Genomic DNA, 12,502 nt, shown 5'->3' on the forward strand with positions numbered 1-12,502 from the left:
AACCCCCAGCAGGCCCTTGTGTGTGATGTTCCCCATGCTGTGTCTATGTGTTCTCATTGTTCAACTCCTACTTATAAGTGAGAACATGCGGTGTTTGGTTTTCTGTCCTTGTGAGAATTTTCTTAGAATGATGGTTCCAGCTTCATCCAAGTCCCTGCAAAGGACATGAACCCATCATTTTTTATGGCTGCATAGTATTTCATGGTGTATAAGTGCCACATTTTCTTAATCTAGTCTATCACTGATGGACATTGGGTTGGTTCCAAGACTGCTATTGTGAATAGTGCCACAGTAAATGTATGTGTACCTGCATCTTTTATAGTAGCATGATTTATAATCCTTTGGGTATATAGCCAGCAATGGGATTGTTGAGTCAAATGGTATTTCCAGTTCTAGATCCTTGAGGAATCACCACACTGTCTTCCACAATGGTTGAACTAATTTAAGCTCCCACCAACATGTAAAAGTGTTCCTATTTCTCCACATCCTCTCCAGCATTTGTTGTTTCCTGACCTTTTACAGATCACCATTCTAACTGGCATAGATTATATCTCACTGTAGTTTTGATTTGCATTTCTCTGATGACCAGTGATGATGGGCGTTTTTTCATATGTCTGTTGGCTGCATAATTGTCTTCTTTTGAGAAATGTCTATTCATACCCTTTGCCCACTTTTTGAGGAGTTCGTTTGTTTTTTCTTGTAAATTTGTTTAAGTTATTTGTAGATTCTGGATATTAGCCCTTCATCTGATGTGTAGATTCCAAAAATTTTCTCCCATTCTGTAGGTTGCATGTTCACACTGAAGATAATTTCTTTTGCTGTGCAGAAGCTATTTAGATTATTTAGATCCCATTAGTCTATTTTGGCTTTTGGTGTTTTAGTCATGAAATCTTTGCTCATGCCTATTTCGTGAATGGTATTGCATAGGTTTTCTTCTAGGGTTTTTATAATTATATGTCTTATATTTAAGTTAATCTTGAGTTAATTTTTGTATAAGGTGTAACGAAGGGATCAGACTCAGCTTTCTACACATGGCTAGCCAGTTTTCCAGCACCATTTATTAAATAGTGAATTGCTTCCCCATTTTTTTACTTTGTCAGGTTTGTCAAAGACCAGGTGGTTGTAGATGTGTGGTATTATTTCTGAGGTCTCTGTTTTGTTCCATTGGTCTACATATCTGTATTCATACAAGCACCATGCTGTTTTGGTTACTGTAGCCTTGCAGTATGCTTTGAAGTCAGCTAGTGTGATGCGCATGGCTTTCTTCTTTTGGTTTAGGATTGTCTTGTATATGCAGGCTCTTTTTTTGGTTCCTTATGAAATTTAAGATAGTTTTTTTTTCCAGTTCTGTGAAGAAAGTCAATGGTAGCTTGATAGATTGCATAGAATCTATAAATTGCCTTGGGTATTATGGCCATTTTCACAATGTTGATTCTTCCTATCCATGAGCATGGAATGTTCTTCCATTTGTTTGTGTTCTCTTTTATTTTATTGAGCAGTGGTTTGTAGTTCTCCTTTAGGAGGTTCTTCACATCACTTGTAAGTTGGATTCCTAGGTATTTTATTTTATTTGTAGTAATTGTAAGTGAGAGCTCACTCATGATTTGGCTCTCTGTTTCTCTATAACTGGTGTATAAAAATGCTTGTGATTTTTTCACATTGACTTTGTATCCTGAGACTTTGCTGAATTTGCTTATCAGCTTAAGGAGATTTTGGGCTGAGATGAAGAGGTTTTCTAAATATAAAACCATGTCATCTGCAAACAGAGCCAATGTGACATCATCTTTTCCTAATTGAATACCATTTATTTCTTCCTCTTGCCTAATTGCCCTGGCCAGAACTTAGAACACTATGTTGAATAGGAGTGGTGAGAGTGGGCATCCTTGTATTTGCCAGTTTTCAAAAAGAATGCTTCCAGTTTTTGTGCATTCAGTATAATATTGGCTGTGGATTTGCCATAAATAACTCTTATTATTTTGAGATACATCCCATCAATACCAAATTTATGGAGAATTTTTAGCATGAAACACTGTTGAATTTTGTAAAAGACTTTTCTGCATCTATTGAAATAACAATATGGTTTTTCTCATTCGTTCTGTTTATGTGATGAATTATGTTTATTGATTTGTATATGTTGAGCCAACCTTGCATCCCAGGGATGAAGCTGACTTATTTGTGATGGATAAGCTTTTTGATATGCTGCTGGATTCAGTTTCCTAGTATTTTATTGAGGATTTTCACATCAATGTTCTTCAGGGATATTGACCTAAAAATTTTGTATTGTTGTTGTTGTGTCTCAGCCTAGATTTGGTATCAGGATAATGCTGGCCTCCTAAAATGAGTTAGGGAGGATTCCTAAGGAAGACTACTAGGATTCCTAAAGAAGGCCATTATATAATGTTAAAGGGATCAATTTAACAAGAATAGCTAACTACCCTAAATATATATGCAACCAACTCAGGAGCACCCAGATTCATAAAGCAAGTCCTTAGAGACTTACACAGAGACTTAGACTCCCACACAATAATAGTGTGAGACTTTAACACCCCATTGTCAATATTAGACAGAACAATGAGACAGAGAGTTAATAAAGATATCCAGGACTTGAACCCAACTCTGGACCAAGCAGACCTAATAGACATCTACAGAATTATCTACCCCAAATCAACAGAATATACATTCTTCTCAGCACTACATCACACTTATTCTAAAACTGGACACATAATTGGAAGTAAAAGATGCTGCAGCAAATGGAAAGGAACAGAAATCACAACAAACTGTCTCTCAGACCACAGTGCAATAAAATTAGAACTCAGGATTAAGAAACTGACTCAGAACTGCACAGTTACATGGAAACTGATCAACATGTTCCTGAATGACTACTGGATAAATAATGAAATTAAGGCAGAAATAAGTAAGTTCTTTGAAACCAATGAGAACAAATACACAACATACCAGAATCTCTGGGACACATTTAAAGCAGTATGAAGAGGGAACTTTATAGCACTAAATGCCCATGAGAGAAAACAGGAAAGATCTATAATTGACACCCTAACATCACAAATAAAATAACTAGAGAAGCAAGAGCAAACAAATTCAAAAACTAGCAAAAGGCAAGAAATAACTAAGATCAGAGCAGAACTGAAAGAGATAGAGACATAAAAACCCTTCAATAAATCAAAGAATCCAGGGGCTGGTTTTTTGAAAAGATCAACAAAATAGACCGCTAACCGACTAATAAAGAAGAAAAGGTAGAAGAATCTAATAGATGCAATAAAAATGATAAAATGGATAACACACCAATCCCACAGAAACACAAACTACCACCAGAGAATACTATAAACTCCTCTATGCAAATAAATTAGAAAATCCAGAAGAAATGGATAAATTCCTGGACACATACAACCTCTCAAGACTAAACCAGGAAGGAGTAGAATCTCTGAATAGACCAATAACAGGTTCTGAAATTGAGGTAATAATTAATCACATACCAACCAAAAAAAGTCCAGGACCAGACAGATTTACAGCTGAATTCTACCAGAGGTACAAAGAGGAGCTGTTACCATTCCCTCTGAGGCTATTCTAAGTGAAGTGGTATATTTCAAGAGGTAAACTTATTTCATGTTATGATTTTATACATTCATTGTGTGAATAAAATTCTGTTATTTTTAACTTTCCTCCACTTTCTTGATAGAAAATGAATTAGAAAATATTAGTTATTGTATAATACATATATCTTAAATATTATGTAAGTATGTTAACTCTTTCATATTTAATAATTACCAACACTCAAGGGAGATGGGGGTGTGGTTTCAAAAACAATAATAAAAATAGTTTGGTAAGAATAAAACTTCTTACAAGATTGGTAGTTGATATTGTATTATTCTCAATAATGTAAAACTCAATTTTGCTGTAAAAGCAAAGATGAAAATATGAAAAACTAGTTTTTTCAGGCTGATGTAACAAAATACCATAAACTGGGTGTCTTATAAACAACAGAAATGTATTTTACACTGCCTTGGAGCCTGGAAGTCCACAACAAATGTGTGGCAGATTTACTGTCTGGTAATGACTCACTTCCTGGTTTTTAGATGGCACCTTCTCTCCGCGTCCTCACATGGTGGAAAGAGTGAGAGACCTCTCTGGGGTCCCTTTTATAAGGGCATTAATCCCATCCAGGAGGGCTCAACCTTTATGAGCTTATTAACTGCCAAAGCCCCACCTCCTAATACCATCACCCTGGTGATTAGTGTTTCAACATAGAAATTTTTGGAGGAACAAACATTCAAGCCTTATCAGCGTCTATGCATTATGATAGAAACCTGATGCGCAGAAGATTAACAATTTCATGTATTTTCTCTCTGAATTCATGATACTTCCAGGACTCCATGCTGGGCAGACCAATAAATGTCATTAACCCTACAACAAACATTTATGAATGTCTACTATATGCTATGCTCTATTCCAGCCACTGAGAACATAAAACAAAATCCTACTCTCATGTATTCATAATGTAGAAGATAGATAAGTTAGGTGATTGATAAATGGAAGATAGATGAGATAGATGTTGAGAAATAAGATGCTGATAGATAAGATAGATGTTGATAAATAGAAGATAGGTAGATACGATAGATGATAGATAGAGGTAGGTAGAAAACAGAATAAATGAGAAAAAAGAAAAGAAAAGAAAGAAAGAAAGATAGAAAGAAAGAGAGAGGAAGGAAGGAAGAAGGAAGAAAGGAGGGAAGGAAGGAAGGAAAGAAATAGGACAGATAAGATGGATAGATAGGAAGAAAGGAAGGAAATAGAACAGACAAGATGTGATGGATGGATAGATTAGATAGATTAGATTAGATAGATTGATTGTTAGAACAAATAGGTTGGGATGGATAGATATTAGATAGACAGAATATAGATAATAATATAGGTGATAGATGATATGCAGATAGTAGATCGATATAGATGATATACAGATAGATAGATGATAGATAGATAGATAAGTATTAGAGAATGAATAATAAGGTCTTAGCTGGAATTTGGGATTGCCATTGTATAAAGAGTATTTAAGGAAAGCTTCTCTAATAAGGGGATGTTTGAGAAGAGAATTTAAGAAAATAAAGACTGAGCAATGTGTCTTTCCTCCAACACAGAGAAAGTAGTAAGCACAAAGTCTCCAAATTCTGTTGACATTTTTGAAGAGTATCTATGGATGATAATGAGATGTGGAGGGGTTATCTGGGAAGAACACAAACAGAAATCAGGGCAATAGCAATGAAGAGGGAATCTTAGGACTGAAAGTCTTGACCTAGAGGCTTGAAAGCAGAGGAAATGTGGTCAATACATGGTAAAAGATAGTCAGTTTAATTCCTTGAAGATAACTATTTAAGACTAAAGGGATTGGGCACTGTAGCTCACTCCTGTAATCTCAGAAATTTGATTGGCTGAAGCTGGAGGATTGCTTCAGCCCAGGAGTTCAAGACCAGTCTGGGCAATATAGTGAGACCTGGAGTCTGCAAAAAAAATTTAAAAATTCGCTGGGCTTGGTGTTGCATGCCTGTAGTTACAGCTACTTGGGAGGCTGAGGTGGGAGGATTGCTTGTGCTCAGAAGATAGAGGCTTCAGTGAGCCAAGATCACACCACGGCACTCCAGCCTGGAAAACACAGTAAGGTGCTGTCTCAATAAAGGAAAAAAATAATAAAAGGATTAGTTTGATATTAGCCTTATAAAGCAGACAGTGGGTCAGGCCATTGTCTGTTTAGTCATGGACTAAAATGGAATAAATGAGCCAGAAGAAACAACAGCAGAATGCCTTGATCCCTTCCCAGGCTTCCTCCACTGTCTTTCTCTACCCATTCACTCCTCTCTGTCTCGCATCTTCAAAGCCCAGTTTGCAGATGCTTTTTCACAGTCTAAATTCAGAGGGAAGCTTCTCTTATTCTCAAACAAAGACCTCTTTCCCTGGCTTCCTCAGATGTGCCATTCACTCTCTATTGGAACTTTCACACTATTCTAAAGGAAACAAGAGTGGAACCTGCCATGGCTGCCTGTCTTCACATCTCACTTCCTACACAATAGCTCACACTTGAATCTTCTTTACCTTAGCACTACCTGACAAACCAGGCTCTCACAGCTTACAGGATACCTGCAGATCCACACATTTGCTGTCCCTCTGCAGCTCTCTCTCCCTCTTTTTTTTCCCTTCCAAATTCTTTATCCTTTTCTCCTTCCATGGACTCAACACCAGCTGGAATCCTGGCTTTCTTCCTTTCCTCTCAAGGCTCCTCTTCTTTCTTCACATCTTTTATTTGCTCCCCTGAAATCATGTGCTCCCTTTCCTACTTCAATATGTTATCCAGATGTGCAGGCAACTCCCGAAATTCTATCACAAGTCCTGCACTTTCTGGTGCCCACCATATTCATTTTATATTTATTTGAGAAAGAATTTCGCTACATAACCCAGGCTGTAGTGCAATGGCACAATCTCAACTCACCACAACATCTACCTCCCAGGTTCAAGAGATTCTCCTGCCTCAGCCTCCTGTGTAACTGGGATTGCAGGCACTCACCGCCATGCGCGGCTAATTTTTGTATTTTTGATAGAGAAGGGATTTCACAATGTTGGGCAAGCTTATCTCCAACACATGACCTCAAGTAATCTGCCCACCTCAGCTTCCCAAAGTATTGGGATTACAGACATGTACCACTGTGCCTGGCCTCCATATTCATGTTCTATTGCTATTATAATAAACCTCCATGAAATAGGCAACAGAAGACGATACTTGTTTATCATCTCACCATTGTATAGGTCAGAATATTGAGTGGGCTTGGCTTGGAAGGTTCCTCACAAGGCTAAAATTAAGATGTTAAGCAGTCTGGGTTCTTATCTGAAGGCTCTGGAGGAGAATACGCTTCCCTGTTCATTTAGGTGGTAAAGAATTGTGTTTGTTCCTTGCAGTTCTAGGACTGAGGTCTCAGTAGGACATCTCTGCTGCCACATCTCTTCCTCCTGAGCCAGAAAAATTCTCAGCTGTTAAGGACTCCTGATTACATTGGTCCCAGCCTAGTAAGCCAGAAAAATCTCCCTCTTTTAATGTCAACTGACAAAAATGATATTTGTATAATCTTTTGCCATGCCACATCACATAACCATGGAAAGAACACAAAGGGCCAAAACTCATGGAGGCCAAAATTCTGCCAATCATAGTTACTTCAAAAACTTTACCTCAACTTCCACTCTGCACCTTAAGCACAAGGTGACAGGTTAGAAGCTAAGGAAAATGTAAACAATACATGGTAAAATGTGGTCAATTAAATAAACAGAATAAGTTTCAAGGAGCAGCTACCATCTTAGGACACACGAGAGAGTTCATAGTATACAAAGAGGCTTCCCTTTCAAAACTACCTGTTTTTAAATTTTCTAAATAGTTGTAATGGCATCTCCATTCTTTGTTTTTTGTTGCTTGTTTTTTGAGGTTTTCTTTTTTTCCCCTTCTTGTTTCTTCCTCAACTTGTAAATTTCCCAGTATCCTACCCATCACATGGTGTGAGAGTATGAATACCAACAATTTTTTTTTTTTTTTTTTGCCCCAGTGCATACAATGCACACATTTTGTGCCTCACTAGTGTCCATAAATATGGTTGCTCCTGGTGAGGAAACAGGGAGCCAATCAGCCATCTGCATGGCTTCAGGGATCAATATTGCAGCATCACCTCTCACTGTAGGAGAGTGTCCTGATGACTTGTTCCTCAAACTGTGGTCCACAGACCAGCAGTGTCAGCACAGGGAGGGTCTCAGGCCCAACCCTCATCTACTGAGTCTAAATCCAACAAAATCCCCAGATGATATGTAAGTAAGAGATACAGAAAGAGGTCTTATGCCTGAGGAATGGAATTTCCCTCTTCACCTTCAGTTTTCCTGCTAAAGATGTAACCAACAATTCCAATGTCTTATCTCTCTTTCCTGGGTTTGTACATTCTATCTCTCATCTCCTTTAGATAGTGTGTGTGCTGCTGTCATTCTTGACACTCTTAACCTTTTTTCAAAATCTCACCTTCTGATTTTCTCTCCATCATCAAACACTGTTTAAATTTGATGCTTCCTGAAGGTTCATTGAATGCTGTTTATAGCACACTTTATCTTGGTGGATAATCATAGATCTCCAAAGACTTCCTTCAACTCCTTAGGCATGCTGTCATTTTATTTTGTTTTCATAATTAATGGTGTGTGTGTGTGTGTGTGTGTGTGTGTGTGTGTGTGTTTCTAAGAGTCAGGGTCTCACTGTCACCCAGGCTGGAGTGCAGTGGTACTATCATGGCTCACTGCAGCCTCAAACTCCTACTCAAATAATTCTCCCACCTCAGTCTCTCAAGTATTTGGAACTTACAGGCATGTGCCAACATGCTTATGTTTTTTATGTTTTGTTTTGTTTTGTTTTTTTAGAGATGAGGTTGCACTATGTTGTCCAGGCTGACTGTAACTCTTGGGCTCAGGTGATCCTTCCAACTTGTCCTCTCGAAGTGCTGAGATTACAGGCATGAGCCACTGTGCCCATCCTTGTGTTCTTTATCAGTGCTCATATTTCTAGATGGATTACTGCCTGTTAAAATAAAACTTGTTATTAATATTTGTCATTAAATGTTCAAGGTACAATTGAGTTCAATTCCTTCTTTATTTTTGTAAGGCATGGGAAAGAATGAATTTTAATCTCAGTAATATGTCTGCCAGTGGGTTATATTTATACTGGAATGTGAACCTGAGACTTAAATAGTTAATGGTAATGAATAGCATATCATTCAACAGTCATCATTCTTTGTATTCCATTTTCCTTGTGTATCTATAAAATGAGGTTTATTTATACATGCCTGAAATCATAATATAGATTGTATTCTATCAATGTTTTTTAGATTATTGCATTTTAGGTTGATATTGGTCTGTTCTCTTGCCGCTAATGAAGACATACCCAAGCCTGGGTAATTCATAAAGCAAAATAAGTTTAATGGATTCATGGTTCCACGTGGGTGGAAAGGCCTGACAATCATGGTGGAAAGCAAAAAAGAAGGAGAAAAGTTACATCTCACATGGCAGCAGGCAAGAGAGAGAAAGCATGTGCAGGAGAACTCCCTTTTATAGAACTCACAGGTCTTATGAGACTTATTTGTTATCACAAGAACAGCATTGGAAAGACCCAGCCCCATGAATCAGTTACCTCCCACTGGGTCTCTCCTCTGACATTTGAAAATTATAAAAGCTACAATTCAAGATTTGGGTGAGGGCATGTCCCAAATATGTCAGAGTGGTTACTAATTTTTTTCTGTTTTTAGTTACTAGTGTTATTTCTAATCTTTTTTTTTCATTCCTTAGTTTCTCATTTATTTGTCTCTCATTGTTTTCCAAATATGTTACCAGTAAAGTCAAGCCTATTTGTGCTAATTAACATTATCGTTCACAATTTCTTTCTCCATTTTTCAAGATGGAAGTAGCACATTAGTCTGCTGAATAAGCACATAATATGTTTGAGAAAGCAGCCATTAAGCCTGATACATAGAAAAATGTCATTACCTGTTTGATAAATCTCCAAAGTTAAATTAGATTTATAGATTATTATGCACTACGAGATCATCAAGAATATTCGGAATACTTTCAACTTCTCCCCACGTTTTCTTAGACGTTAAATTTGTTTTGCTCCTACTTTTTTTAATTCATTACAGTTTAAGTTCTGGGGTACATGTGCAGAACGTGCAGGTTTGTTAAATAGGTATACATGTCCCATGGCAGTTTGCTGCACCCATCAACCCATTATCTACATTAGGTTTTTGGCTAATGCTATCCCTCCCATTGCCACCCACCCCTAGACAGAACCTAGTGTATGATATTCCCCATCCTGTGTCTGTGAGTTCTCACTGTTCAACTCCCACTTATGAATGAGAAGATGTGGTGTTTTGTTTTCAGTTCCTGTGTTAGTTTGCTGAGAATGACAGTTTCTAGCTTCATCCATGTCCCTGCAAAGGATATAAGCTCATTTTTTATGGCTGCATAGTATTTCATACTGTGTATGAAATACTTATTCTTTATTCTTTATTCAGTCTATTCTTTATTCTTTATTCGGTCTGTTATTAATGGGCATTTGGGTTGGTTACATGTCTTTGTTATTTTCAATAGTGCTGCAACAAATATATGTGCATCTGTCTTTATAGCAGAATGATTTATAGTCCTTTGGATATATACCCAGTAATGTAATTGCTGGGTCAAATGATATTTCCGGTTCTATATCCCTAAGGAATCAACACAGTGTCTTCCACAATTGTTGGACTAATTTACACTCCCACCAACAGCGTAAAAGTGTCCCTGTTTCTCCATATCTTCTCCACCATCTGTTGTTTCCTCACTTTTTAATGATCGTCATTCTTACTAGCATAAGATGGTATCTATTTGTGGTTTTGCTTGGCATTTCTCTAATGACCAGTGATGATGAGCTTTTTTGCATATGTTTGTTGGCCACATAAATGTCTTCTTTTGAGAAGTGTCTGTTCATATCCTTCACCTACTTTTTGATGGGATTGTTGGTTTTTTTCTTGCAAATTTGTTTACAAATTTCTAAATAAGTTCCTTGTAGATGCTGACTATTACACCTTTGTCAGATGGAGAGACTGCAAAAATTTTCTCCCATGCTGTAGGTTGCCTGTTCATTGTGATGATAGTTTCTTTTGCTGTGCAGAAGTTTTTACTTTGGTTACATCCTATTTATCAATGTTGGCTTTTGGTGCAATTGCTTTTGATGTTTCAGTCATGAAATCTTTGCCCATGCCTATGTCCTGAATGGTTTTGCCTAGATTTTCTTCTTGGGTTTTTATAGTTTTAGGTCTTACATTTAAGTCTTTCATCCATCTTGAGTTGACTTTTGTATAAGGTGTGAGGAAAGGGTCCAGCTTCAATTCTCTGCATATGACTATCCTGTTTTCTAAACACCATTTATTAAATAGGGAATCATTTCCCCATTGCTTGTTTTTCTCATGTTTGTCAAAGATCAGGTGGTTGTAGTTTTGTAATGTCATTTCTGAGGCCTCTGTTCTGTTCCATTGGTCTATATATCTGTTTTGGTACAGGTACCATGCTGTTTCAGTTACTGTATCCCTGTAGTATAGTTTGAAGTCAGGTAGCATGATGCCTCCAGCTTTGTTCTTTTTACTTAGTATTCTCTTGGCTATATGGGATCCTTCTTCATTCCATATAAAATTTAAAGTAGTTTTTTCTGTTTCTGTAAGGAAAGTCAATGGTAGTTTGATGGTGATAGCATTGAACCTATAGATTACTTTGGGCATTGTGGCCATTTTCACAATATTGATCCTTCCCATCCATGAGTATGGAATGTTTTTCCATTTGTTTGTGTCCTCTCTTATATCTTTGAGAAGTGCTTCATAGTTCTTCTTGAAGAGGTCCTTAACATCCCTTGTAAGTTGAATTCCTAATTATTTTAGCCTCATTGTAGCAATTGTGAATGGAGGTGAAACTCATGATTCGGCTCTCTGTTTCTTTATAATTGGGGTACAAAAATGCTTGTGATTTTTGCACATTGATTTTGTATCCTGAAACTTTACTGAAGTTGCTTATCAGCTTAAGGAGATTTTGGGCTGGGACAAGGAAATGTTCTAAATATACAATCATGTCATCTGCAAACAGAGAAAATTTGATTTCCTGTTTTCCTATTTGAATACCCTTTATTTCTTCTTCTTCTTTATTTTTTATTTTATTTTATTATTTTTTTTTTTGCCTGATTGCTGTGCCTAGAACTCCCAAAACTATGTTCAATAGGAGTGTTGAGAGAGGGCATCCTTGTCTCATGCTAGGTTTCAAAGGGAATGCTTCCAGTTTTTCCCCATTCAGTATGATATTGGCTGTGAATTAGTCTTAAAAGGCTCTTATTATTTTGAGATATGTTCCATCAATACCTAGATTATTGAGAGCTTTTAGCATGAAGGGCTGTTGAATTTTATTTAAGTCCTCTTTTACATCTATTGAAATAATGCATTTTTTGTCATTGGTTCTGTTTATGGGGTGGATTACATTTATTTATTGGTGTATGTTGAATCTGCCTTGCATCACAGGGATGAAGCTGACTTGATTGTGGTCGATAAGATTTTTATTGTGCTGCTGTGTTCAGTTTGCCAGTATCTTATTGAGGATTTTCATATTGATGTTCATCAGGAGTTGCAATCTTAGTCTCTGTCAAAACTGACTTTAAACCAAGAAATATCAAAAGAGACAAAGAAGGCCATTACATAATGGTAAAGGGATCAATGCAACAAGAATAGCTAACATTCCTAAATTTATATGCACCCAACACAGGAGCACCCAGATTCATAAAGCAAATATTTAGAGACCTACAAAGCAACTGAGACTCCCACACAATAGTAGTGGGAGAATTTAACACCCAACTGTCAATATTAGACAGATCAAAAAAATAAAAAACTGACAAGAACATCCAATGACTGAACTCAGCTCT

This window comes from Pongo pygmaeus, chromosome Y, assembly GCF_028885625.2.
Source record: "Pongo pygmaeus isolate AG05252 chromosome Y, NHGRI_mPonPyg2-v2.0_pri, whole genome shotgun sequence".
Lineage (NCBI taxonomy): Eukaryota > Metazoa > Chordata > Mammalia > Primates > Hominidae > Pongo > Pongo pygmaeus.